The sequence below is a fragment of the Homarus americanus genome, unplaced genomic scaffold, assembly GCF_018991925.1.
Source record: "Homarus americanus isolate GMGI-L3 unplaced genomic scaffold, GMGI_Hamer_2.0 scaffold50281, whole genome shotgun sequence".
Classification (NCBI taxonomy): domain Eukaryota; kingdom Metazoa; phylum Arthropoda; class Malacostraca; order Decapoda; family Nephropidae; genus Homarus; species Homarus americanus.
Window position 1 is genome coordinate 1,347,653 of NW_024742338.1, and position 13,121 is coordinate 1,360,773.

Consider the following 13,121-nt stretch of genomic DNA (forward strand, 5'->3'; position numbering starts at 1 on the left):
TGTATCGTACTAAACATACGGCAATTAGGACAATTAATTTCAAAGTCTCTCATGTTAGTCATCAATAACTTATCTATAATAAACATCGCTTGACTCAAAAGGAGGAGAGCCAGAAAACATTTTTGTAAAACTTCTCCAGGGCGAAGTAAGGCAATGCAATCTTTAAGACTTAAATAACTACAGTACAGTACATTATCATTCTCTATACATTGAAATAAACTAAACTACTGTATTTATTGATTATAGATGGTGATTTGAACATTAACCAGTACTATAAAAAATAGCACAGTATCTTAATTCTTAGTGTTGACTCATTAATTTAAAGGGACGGTAGGTGGTGCCCGTCGACGTAACGCTAAGTAAAATTTCCACGCATCTTAAATACAGTATTTGTATTATTTTCAATGGGACTTATACGTAAAGTCAAATTACGTATGTTTAGTGTCACGTAACCCAAGGTATTACTGTACAAATTTATATAACTGTGGAGAATCTATGCATGTTTGGTGTCCAGTATACAGTAATGTAAAGTCACAATCCAAAGTTTCGACACCTGGCTGGGTGTCCGCCGAGGCCAGGGTTGAGGTAAGGCTGGGTGATCGGACGCAGACTAGTTCAGCAATGTGGTAACGAGGCACTACGATGGTGAGGTTCAGATTCCACCACCGCAACACTCCGAGACCCATAGTACACGAGCACAGGAAGGAACTTATTACGAACTTTGACATGGCATTAACTTGCATAACAAATGCATTCATAACTTTGTTGCCATATATAACAATATCATGTTAAGATAGGAGCATGAAAAACTCTGCCCGGTCCCAAAACACTAACTTGGAACCACTAGATGCGAGTCATCGTATTACACATGAATCGGCATATATAAAGGGTGACCAGCGGCCGAATTTCAAGAGGGAGTGAGCGGTCAATCGACAAGGTGAGGCCTATACATGCCTCACTCCTAACTTGTTATTGTTATATGTGCCAACAATGTTATGAATGAAATTTTGTTATGCAAGTGCATGCCATGTCAAAATTCGTAAGAATTTCCTTCCACGCTCGTGTGTTGTGAGTCTCGGAGTGTTGTTCGGTGCTTGTAGGGGAGGAATCCACTACAGTGTTGTGGTGGTGGAATGTCTGCGTCCGATCACCCAGCCTTACCTCAACCCTGGCCTCGGCGGACACCCAGCCAGGTGTCGAAACTTTGAATCGTGACTACATAAGTGGCGGGTGTATAAACTATAATAAGCGTCACCGTTGACTGCTGTGTCAACACACCCTGATGGATACTTCCCATTAATGGCTGTTGTTCCTCACACTCCAAAGACGTCCACGTGAAAATATACTGCATACGGTATATACAGTATATATATTTTTTTCATGACTGTTCATTCAATTAGTAGCACTTCGTGATACATCAATATAACACTCCAGCCCACGGCCATTACTCACAATAAAAGCTTTTCTGGTTCAAGGCAACAATGATTTTGTTTTTGCCACCATCAACTACAGCATTTTTCATTTTTTTCTGAGATACGAGATATACTGCAGGCATGTGATGCATTTTTGTTCTGTTACTGTGATTAGTTTACTTGGTGAACAACCGATGGAGGCATAAATCAAGGAAGAAGATATTTAAAATTGTGACTAATCCTTAATCCTTCACACCGGTTACAATATAAGTGAACGTCAATCTCGCCCCACAAAAACTGTGGGTATGGGTGAGAATTTACAGGGTATAGTTAATAACCTCAGATTAATCAATAAAATGCTTCTCCCAGCCTTCATCAAGTCATAATGTACCACGGTTAAGTCTATACATAAATACATAACCCAAAATTACACAGAACGAGTAATTGATAGTAAATAACTGATACCGGTCAATATGGATATACAGTACACAGTACGTACAGTACAGTAAGAGAATGAAGTAACGCCCGTATTATTAAACATCTTCCCTTGAAGAGGTGTCGTCGTGTTTCAACCCGAGTTTTAAATAAAATGAGTCCTGAGGGACACCTTAGTACAGTACTTAACGGGGTGGTGTGGCGGTAAAATTAACTAATTTCAATAAAATTAATTTATAATATTGGAACCAGTTAATTTTACCGCCACACCGCCCCGTTAAGTACTGTACTAAGGTGTCCCTCAGGACTCATTTTATTTAAAACTCGGGTTGAAACACGACGACCCTCTTCAAGGGAAGATGTTGTTTAATAATACGGGCGAAGCATCTTCCCGGGGTTTTGACGAGTACATCACAGAACGGTTGAGCCATTCGACACATGTTGAATACAGTTAATGGGTTCACTTAAGCTAATGATAATAAGTTAACATCAGAATTTTATTAGTACTAACTTAACTAGACACGTTCACTTAACAACCTGAGACAAAAAAGTAGAGATTGTTTTGGGAAACATCATTTACCTTAATGTTATTTGGTCCCAAGTTGACGTATGAATATAAGGTGGATTATCAGTGTAATTTTTACCTCATTTATGAAGCATTTTTTTGTAATTTAGCTTAATAAATCCAACAGGAGCTTTCCCACACCTTTAGTTACGAGGAATACCTGTATTCAGAGTACGAAACTGGGGTAATCTGGACCCTGAGACCAAAGATACTAGTGTAGGCCGGGCAGTGTTTGTTGAGACCATGGTCTATAGAAGTTCTTATATAGACCATGGCTGAGACAAGTGTCCTTTATCCGTCAAGTAGCACAACAGACGAACACTTCTAATTAGATGAAACTTAAGTCTTGAAGTCACGAGACAATCATCCTGGGGGTTAACAAACACTATCATAACCCGAAGACAAAATGGTTAAGAAACCTTTTGTTTACATCGAAACACGTTGTGGTTGGCGGTCATACTTAGAAAATTATAGAATTTACGGAACTTTTCAAATATTTGAAAATGGATCAGCTGGGTGAGTCAATTGGGCTAGGAGTTTTGATGGTCCTGTGCAGTGGTAAAACACCTGTCTCTCACGAAAGGTCATCAAAGAACAGACGACCGCCCGAACTGCTAGCAAGTGGCGGTCGATGGCCAGCTAGGGTGTTGGAGAGCACCAGGAAGCACTCACACCCGCCCTGCCACTCGTCACCACCACACGTAAGTCACCCCGAGGTCAGTAGTTCTCCCCCCCTTATCAAACTCCAAAGGGCTGGTCATGGGGTATTTGTTCTTCCTGGAAATTATAAGGGAGGGAATGTTTGAGGGTAATTCCTGTTGTTTTCTATTTCCTCACGTGCTTCACTTTCGTTGTACTGTAGTAGACATGAATCACCTGAAGGAACCCAAATACAGTCGACGAAAAAGCATTAATAATAATTCAATTCGAGACTTAAAAAATCGAAGCAAATTGGAATGTCTATGGAGATTTGCTATTGAACGAGCTGCCTGTGTCCACTATTTAAACTTGGAATTTGCAATATATTTTTTTTTGTTCCGACTTCAATGTGTATCGCGCCAGGGAATTTTGCGTCGAAACTAACCCTTGAAGTTACAATGATTGTTAATTACGATTTATATGTTACTGTTGCTGGAGGGTACTATACCAGGGGTAATAGCTAGCGGATGAGGTAAGAGAGGTCACAACATAATAAAAAGTCACAAAGTTCATATAATTGTCAAAAGTAACTTCTTTGGAATAATCTGACAGAATGTTTTAACAGCGCCAAGTGTGAGCTCATTTAACTAACAATACCTTTACCAATTGGCGAGTAAAAAGACAATGACGTGGAGGACAAGTAAATTACTCCACTAAGCGTATGGCAAAACTCATAACTGGAGTACAACTTGGACTGTTCGCCTCCACCAGCTACCAGACAACATTAATTTTCCTGCAGGCTGTTGAGATTCTGTGGAATATCTGACTTGTCCTGGGCAAGTGACTTTCGAACTTATTTACCCGGACAATTTTTTTTTTTTAAATTTGCTTGCCCGGATATAATTTCTACGTGAAAACTTAAATATTTAAACGTTCAACTATAACCTGACACCGACTGACCAGAGGTATAGATTGGCGGCACCTGACATAGCTTACTAATCCTGGTACTCTGATGACAAGAGGACCACTGAAAGACCTCCCTGGTTAAACATGTACTGTGAGGTGGAGTCGCAACACCTGGCAATTTTCCGTCTAGTCATATGCCATCCTCGGTCACTTAAATTACTTTACTGAATTTCTAATCATTATTTAATGTACATCTTAAAAATGATTGGTTGCTGCCACCAGACCTCGGGGCAGTATTTGTGGTGTAAAGCTCAGTAGTGACTTCTGTTTCCTTTGGTAGAGGTCAAAGTAATCTACCACTGTGAGTTCGGGTTATTTCTGTACAAACTGTCAATCAGCAACAAATATGAAACAAATAAAAAATTACCTTTCGGCTTTTTTTCTGCCGTTATCAAAAATTATTTACAAACTTCTAAAATGAAATAAAATGACACACTGAAGATGCCATGATGTTTTAAGTATTCTTTGTTTTTGTTTTTTCAGTCGTACAACACCTAAGAGAAATCCCAAAGCAGCTGACGCGATCTAATTTTCTTCCTCGTTACAGTTAATAGCCTATTGATTCCCAGAAGCACCGCCGCCATTAATTTTATGGCCCAAAACATTGTCAACAGATATTAGTGGACAGGAAGTGGGTGTGTGTGTGTGTGTGTGTGTGTGTGTGTGTGTGAATGTATCCTACTATGTTCAGTGTATTAAACGTTATATGGTTGTTCTCATCAGCTGTACATAACGTGTTTGTGTTGTTGGTATCATTCACATTCGTCTAGAGAATATACTTGTCTTTCCCAGCTACGTTGTATATGTGTGGTGCACGCTGCTGACACGCCTCCTCCTAGAACGACGTTGAAGACACAGAATAGAAGCATGTACAGGTTAAGAAGACCCACCACGACATGGGTACCGCCGGCGCTGCTGTTATGGCTACTGCTGGCGGTGAAGGTGTTCCCCCCAGTGCTCTCAGCGACGTCACCCGCCTCCTACACACGCCTCTTTAGCAACAAGCGCTGTGGGGATGTCATCAGGACCACCACCGTCACCTCCCTCGTCTCCTGCGCCGCCATCTGTAGTCAAGGTGACACCCTATACCCGTCCTGGTTGTTTATCTCTGAGGTTCTGTTCCTGTTGCCTTAGTTCCTGTTCATGATGCCTTAGTTCCTGTTCATGATGCCTGAGTTCCTGTTCATGATGCCTTAGTTCCTGTTCATGATGCCTTAGTTCCTGTTCATGATGCCTTAGTTCCTGTTCCCTGAGTTCCTGTTCATGATGCCTGAGTTCCTGTTCATGATGCCTGAGTTCCTGTTCATGATGCCTGAGTTCCTGTTCATGATGCCTTAGTTCCTGTTCCTGATGTCTTAGTTCCTGTTCATGATGCCTTAGTTCCTGTTCCTGATGCCTGAGTTCCTGTTCCTGATGCCTTAGTTCTTACTTTCTTGAGGATCACATGAAGATTAACCCCCTAGATAAGGTTAGGTTAATATTAGGGTGGTTAATCTTACGGTGAAATAAACTGATTCATAAATGTTCTGTTATCATTTTCGTAAACAGGTAATCTAGCTTGTCAAGGTTAAATAAACACTATGGAATAAAAATTGGTTCGCTCCGGTGTTCAAGTGTTTCGTAGTCTTGGTTTATTAGGCACTGAAACACTCCTCACTCATATATGGGGACTGTTTATAATCACGGTTTATTTGGAGGTAAGGACAATTTTTACAGGAGGTTTTTAACATTAGTGTAGAGCTACATATTGACTTTGTATTATTCAAGTTCTTGTATATTATGAAATCCGACACACTTGAAACTAAAACAATTCAGTCAACGCTGAAAACCAAAGCTCCAATGCTGGTTCCATGACATATGCTCAAACGACAAATGCTCACAAGGCATATACTCACAAGACAAACCTAACCTAACCAGACCTAATCTAATCTGACCTAAGCTACCAAACCTAACCTGACCTAAACTAAGATACCTAATCTAACCTGACCTAACCTGACCTGACCTGACCTTTCCATTAATGTTTTGAGTATTTGTCTTGTGAGCAAATGTTGGCACACCTCTAATACTCTACTATAACTACTTAACTGATGTGTTGGAATGTTTCAGAGTCCGGATGTGTTGGGTTCAGTTTGGAGGCCCAGAGTTCGTCCCAGAGAGCTTGTGGGACGACCAACACAGCCACCAACTGTGTCACTGAACCCAACTTCAACTTTTACGTAGATTCCAATGTTCTCACAGTAACTACGTCCCTTACTACAACACCTACACCTACACCTACTGCACTTACAACAACTACAACAACTACAACTACTGCACTTACAACAACTACAACTTCAACAACCACAAAAACAAGTAAGTTCACGACTGTAATTTAAGGTACGTTACAATGTAGGGCTCCACCCACCCCAAGCCCCGCCCACTGACAAGCTCCACCCACTTCGACAAGCCTCGCCCACTCAGACAATTTTACAAAACGTATTATTTTTTGTTGAGTTGGTGAAAGTTTTACCTTTATTAAGACGCTTCTAAACCACTGAAAACGCCCCCTTAAACAACTGAAACGACCCACAATCCCCCTATTAAACCACTAAAACAAACCCACTACGACCATCTCCCCCCGCCTCCCTCCCCATGCCCTGTACACCTAAATCATCCATCACACTTCACTTATCTCCTGTTGTTTCCCGCCCCCAGCCATACTCTGTAACACCGAGCTCCCAGACAACGTGATTGTGGGTCTACAGTGCAACCCACCAAGGAAAGAGTTGGATAAACAGGACATGAAGAGCCTAAAATTGGTGGGTGACCCGATAACGATGGCGAATAACGAGAAGTGTAGCGATAACTACCTGGTGGTCAAATCCACATGTAACGTAGCTACATATTGGTGTAAGTGTTTTCCCATTTGTGTGTGTGTGTGCGTGCGTGTGTGTGCGTGCGTGTGTGTGTGTGTGTGTGTGCGTCCTGGTTTTATTTTCTAGTCTTTTTTGTTTCTTGTTTCTCTGTATATCTTTCCTCTTTTACTCTCCCTCGCCACAGGTACAGAGGCCGTGGGAGGAGTCGACGAGAATGACTGTATGATCTCGAGTGTAACACCCAACTCTCGGCAGGCTCTTTGTTCCTCCAACATGGCGGTGGTCAGAATAAAAAAGAGTGATAAAGTAATTTCAGAAATAGAATGTTGCCGAGTAAATGAATGGTAATGGGAGGAGGGGGAGGGAGAGGGAGAGGGGGAGAGGGAGAGAGGGGGAACAAGGTATGGGTTTGTGTGACCTGTACTTGTTTATTCTGAGGTGTGGTGATAGAGTGCCAGCCACAGTGCTTCTGGGTGTACTGCAGATTAGCACTGGTTAATTATTAGTGGGTATTTGCTTCTGGAACACAAAATATAGGATATGTCTTTATACTGTTACTACACATAGAGAAGAGCTGGGTAACTAGTGATGATGTTGTCTGTACACCACTGTGTTACTTGTGGTACGTTACTGTATAGGTTACCAGTACAATGAGAACACACACACACACACACACACACACACACACACACACCAGTGGGAGGGCTGGAAGTGCTATTGTTGTGACTCAACCTGACGGTAATATAAGAACATAAGGAGTCTGCAATAGGCCGGTTGGCCTGTGCATGGCAGCTCCTGTCGAGAGTTACTACCACTCTCTATCATCCATGAATCTATCTAGCCTCCCTTTGAAACTTTCCAGAGTTCCAGCACTTACTACAAAGTTGCTAAGCTTGTTCCACTCGTCCACCACCCTATTTGTGAACCAGTTCCTTCCTATCTCCCTCCTAAACCTAAACTTATCCAACTTAAATCCGTTGGTCCGAGTCCTATCCTGCTCGGATATTATAAGAACTTTATCTATATCCCCTTTATCGATTCCTTTCACCCACTTAAATGCTTCTATCATATCTCCCCGCACTCTTCGTCTTTCTAGGGAATGCAATTTAAGTTTCTTTAACCTATCCTGATATTGAAGGTTTCTAAGTCCCGGAATCATTTTCGTCATTCTTCGCTGCACCGACTCTAGTGAATTGATATCCATTCTATAATAAGGGCACCAGAACTGAACCGCATAATCGAGGTGCGGCCTGACTAGCGCAAGATATAGTTGCAATAAGACCTCCGCACTCTTACTACTTACACTTCTAGATATAAAACCCAATACTCTGTTTGCCTTATTTCGAACATTAACGAATTGAGAAAGGAGTTAGAATTAACAACTGGGCATCCACTCTAGAAACTGAATTAGTTGCCATACTCACAGCTATTAAATTCATTGAAACCACTGTTACTGACAGTCTCTTCATCACTGACTCTCTATCCTCACTACTGGCCCTTGGCACCCTCGACTCAAGTTGTCACGCGCTTGTCTCTGAAGCCAGACACAAATATGCGTGCCTTGTTGATCGGAGTGTCAGGGTCAAACTGTTGCGGATCCCCTCTCACATAGGCCTCATAAAACATGACAGAGTTGATGCCCTCGCCAAACTCGCGTCTAACAAAGACACCGTTGAATACAATTTGGGTCTGTCAAAATGAACCCTTAAAACTGTAATTAGGAAAGAACTTATTGATGAGTTTGACGCACGTAGACTAGTGCAAACAGGCACTAGTCGATCCATAGTTTACCATGATGAGATGTATCAAGTGAAACATGTACTGTATATGGAGCAAGTAACAAGATCACTAGATTACAAGATGTTGTAACCGCTAGATTAAGGTTAGGATATAAGTACCTTTGGCAGTATGTTCCTCAAGCAGATGTAAACAAGACTAAATGTAAAGTGTGGCCAGACATATAGTCACACACTTGAACACTACGTCCTCGACTGTCCAAGCACACTGTGTGTGAAATGGCACAACACTTCATCTCTAATGGCAAGATAGCCGACATATTAAGATTGTATCCACTTTTTTGCACTTAGTAACTATATCAGTTCTCATGTACAGAACCAAATACACAATGTGCTTGAATACTTCTCACGCAAATGTGAATAACAAAGTGTGCGACCAGACATACTGCCTCACACGCCTGTTCTCAAGCATTTGTGAATAAGTTACCCTTTATGTATAGAACTAAACAAACAATGCAATTGAAATACTGTGTAACATTCACTGCCATAATATCCTGACAACGGGGGTTAATTATTATGACCAGTTGCAAACTCTACTCTGTAATCCTCACAGGATGAGTGTGGGGTGCACAATAAAGTAGCCGCTGTAAGCGGCAAAATCAAATCAAATCAAATCACACACACATTTGTCCCAGGATTAATATACACAAACATATCCCTAACTTAAACTGATCCAAAACCTAACCTAACCTACCCCTAACCATATCAAATTTACCTCGAGCTTTACCTACCCACCCCAGCCTTAAATAACTTAACCTAACCCTAAATAACCCAACTTCACCTCACCTCACCTCACTTAGCCTAACTTAACCTAACCCAACCCAGCATTATGACATGAATTTCGGGTTTGGTTTCACTCCAAGGATGAGAATATATGAACCCACATTAAAATGGTCTGAAGTCTCCAATATTTTCATTCCCTTCCTCTTCCCTCTACCTATTTGGTCTATGAGAGCCACGTAAGATTTAGAAGTCAGACTTGAGGCCTTGAAATTCCTTAGCGGCAAATTAGATGACTCCATCCCTCCCCCACCTCCCGAAGCGCACAAATCAGCCAATTAATATATGGTCTCCCAGAAAGGAAATAATTATGGCTACTCATTTAGTAACCCACAACCCAACAACTTGTATTAATTATAACAGTTATTCAGAGATGTATTACTGAGGTAGGTACGGAGCGCCGCCACCAGGAGGAAGGAACACCTCGACGGTAGGTAAGTTATCGGGTAAACAAAGGTGATTCACGAGCGGACATATTTACCCGCGTCCACCACATATAGTTTGATTTATTTTAGCCTTTGTGGAATTAGGCTCAAAACTAAGCTTGCCTTAGATTAATTTTTCTCTTCATATTATATCTTATATTCGAATTTGTTAAAACAAAATTAACAAAAAATATCCCCCCCACCATTTAAAATTTCGTTGGTGGATTTTTTGTTCAAGGAACTACCTCTCCTGTGAAGATTACAAGGATATGGTTGACTGTCAGTGTGAAATGAGTTGGAGCCGGGGGGCTGTCGCTCAACTCCACTCTTAAACATATAATAATGTGTGAGGTGGGAGTGGCCAACCCCCCCTCCTCGGTTTAATAAAAGATGGGATCGCTGGCAGTTTAGTGTTGGTTGTCAGGGACGACCAACACTAAACTGCCACTTCCCGCAGCAAAAGATTGGATCGTCCCCTTCAGGTCACTATGAGGTATACTGACACTCCTAGGACAACTGCCTCCTTTGTTGCTAGGTCAGCTCACTCATTTCCTTCAATGCCTACACGTGAAGGCACCCAACAAACACACACACTTGCCCGTCTACGAGAGGACCAGCCACTCCTGCACCTCCTGGACTAATGGGTGTGTGGGCATAATTACTTCAGTGAAGATAAAACTCTATGAGAATCAGTATGAACAACATACTGTCCCCAATTATTACTTGAGTTAAAAGTGTGCTTTACTGCAGCAAGGACTGCTTGCAGCTCGGCTGGTTAAATTCTAAAACGAAATCAAAGGTTGGAGGAGAACTTAGATCCAGAAATAGATGAAGAATTCTCGAAGTTTAAGAACAGAATGGAACAATTTACACTGTATTTGACGCTGAAATAAAAGGGTTGCTAAGAGTGAGTGCCACAAAGCCTCAGAATCCTAAGATGTTTGACAACACACTAGCTCCACTGAGACTAACTTACCGAGGTTATGAGAAACAAAAAGTTCTGTAAACAAGTGAGTGTTTTTGTAAGTGATTGAACTTACCTCTGGTTGGAGTGAAGACCTTTAAAGACATCTCATAAATTGTCGAGACAAACCAAAGAGTTACCCCAGTTACACATCAACATCACAGAAGGAAAGTATTAAATGCAGTGCCCAATGAGCGACAGAATAGTGAAGGAGGTGAGAGCTACAAGAGAGAGTGTGTGTGTGTGTCTGTGTGTGTGGATACAACTCCTGTTCCCAGTAAACAAAGTCAGTTTCCCATTATTCTTCAATATGTTGACAAAATAGTTACATGAATGAAGTATTACTAGACATTGGTCATACAGAAAATATAACAGTAGTTAGTCTCTTTATTATCCTGGAAAAAACGTTCTTGACAAATACGAATTTAAAATCCTAAAACATTGGAGGACAATATCATGATGAGTGATCCACCGTGTCTGATGTTACTCTGACCCGAGTTTGTGAGCGCTGTAGTTCCGCACACTTTGTTTACTGTTGACACCTGCTCTAGAAACACAATTATCAGATTTTTGGGCATCGTGGGAAACCTCTGTGACTTTACTGAAGGTTCTATAAAACGACAGGTGGTGTTTATAACAGTAAGTGAGGCAAGTAGATGTTAAGCAATGAAGGGAACATCTTCAGGAGGAAACAAAACTCTTCCTTCTATGTCAACAACACGATGGCCTTGTCCAGTTGATTACTACAAGGTTCTGGAAGAAAACCTTGTAGGTGTTGTGAAAACATGAGTCAAGATGCCAGTCATGATCCCACAACAGGTGATCAAGCTACTGTACATCTCAATTGATTTTTCTGTTTGGCCTTGATGATTATGACAGATCATCAAGCGAAATAAACTGGGTTGCCTGGTATTCAGGTGATCCAATATCTGTCACAGAGATTTAAATGGTATAACTCAATGAATGAATAAACTACCTGGTGAGGCTCCTAGCGGGGACCTCACCTGCTGGTGGTGTGAGATGAGGCACTTGTCAACACCAAGTTATGACCTGCAGATACATTATGGTCTCACAGTGTAAACAATTCAATTTTATTAACCTTTAACCTTACTTCGTCTACCTAATAAAGTAAACACAGGGCTTAAATTGGGGGGATGGCATCGTGAACTCAACACCAAATAACCCCCCTTCCGTTATAACATTAGGCTGATGATTTCACCTCAAACGTCACAATTTTCACGGGAGGAGGAAGCACCCATACCACCTTCCTGATCCACACTCCCTAACATATCCTTCGCTAAAATTTTACAATAAGATCCCTGAGTATACGTATATACAAGCCTGTGTGTGTGTGTGTGTGTGTGTTTTCATGTACTTATTTGTATATAACTCTAAACTTAACTTCAGTCACCTAAGTATTTCAGAAGCCCAAAACCTGTAGTTCGTTCACACACACACACACACACACACACCTGTCAAGGTTAACCCTCGCCACAAGATGACAAACAGACGAGCTTGAGTAACGTGTGTGTAGGGTGGAGCTCCTCGTGTGTGTACAAACATGGTGTGCACGCCGGTGATAAAGGCTCGATATGTTTCACGCACAGCCAGTGTTCACGGCTTACACAACACGACTCACGCTGTTCAACTCTTATTATTTACAAAACAATGCGACGGTGCCACCTGCATTGATCTGCACTATAAACCAGGTTCCTGTAACAAACTTATTCAAAATAAACTGTAAATATTTAGACATTATTGTAGCGTTTCTCGGAGCTATTTCTTAGTCAATGTAAAATTATGTTAATCGTGAATATTATTGACACGGTGGAAATAACCCAAAGATGTAGCACCATGTAACGAGTACCTATATAAGTGAGTGCAGTGCAGGGTGGTGCTCAGTGCCACGCTGTACACTTGGCCCAACACCTACAATACAACACTCCAGGTAGGCGGAAACTTCCTTGTGTGTTTGTTTCTTCCTCACCTACCGCGAGCGAGTACTAGTTCAGTACCTGGCAAGTGAGACGCGCCCCTAAATTAAATGCCGAGTGAACGAATCTACAGTGAATGCAAACTCTGTGTAATTTTTTTTAACTTCAGGCAGCCATTTAGACACATTCTGACATCTCTAGACATCTATAAAAAAATATGAAATATATCCCAGACTAAGATAAGGTTGCACAGAAAATTAATAATAGTAATAATAACAACAATAATAATGAGGATAAGATACAGAGTGTGATAATGAATGCAATTAACAAATTTTAATGGCGCTAGTTTC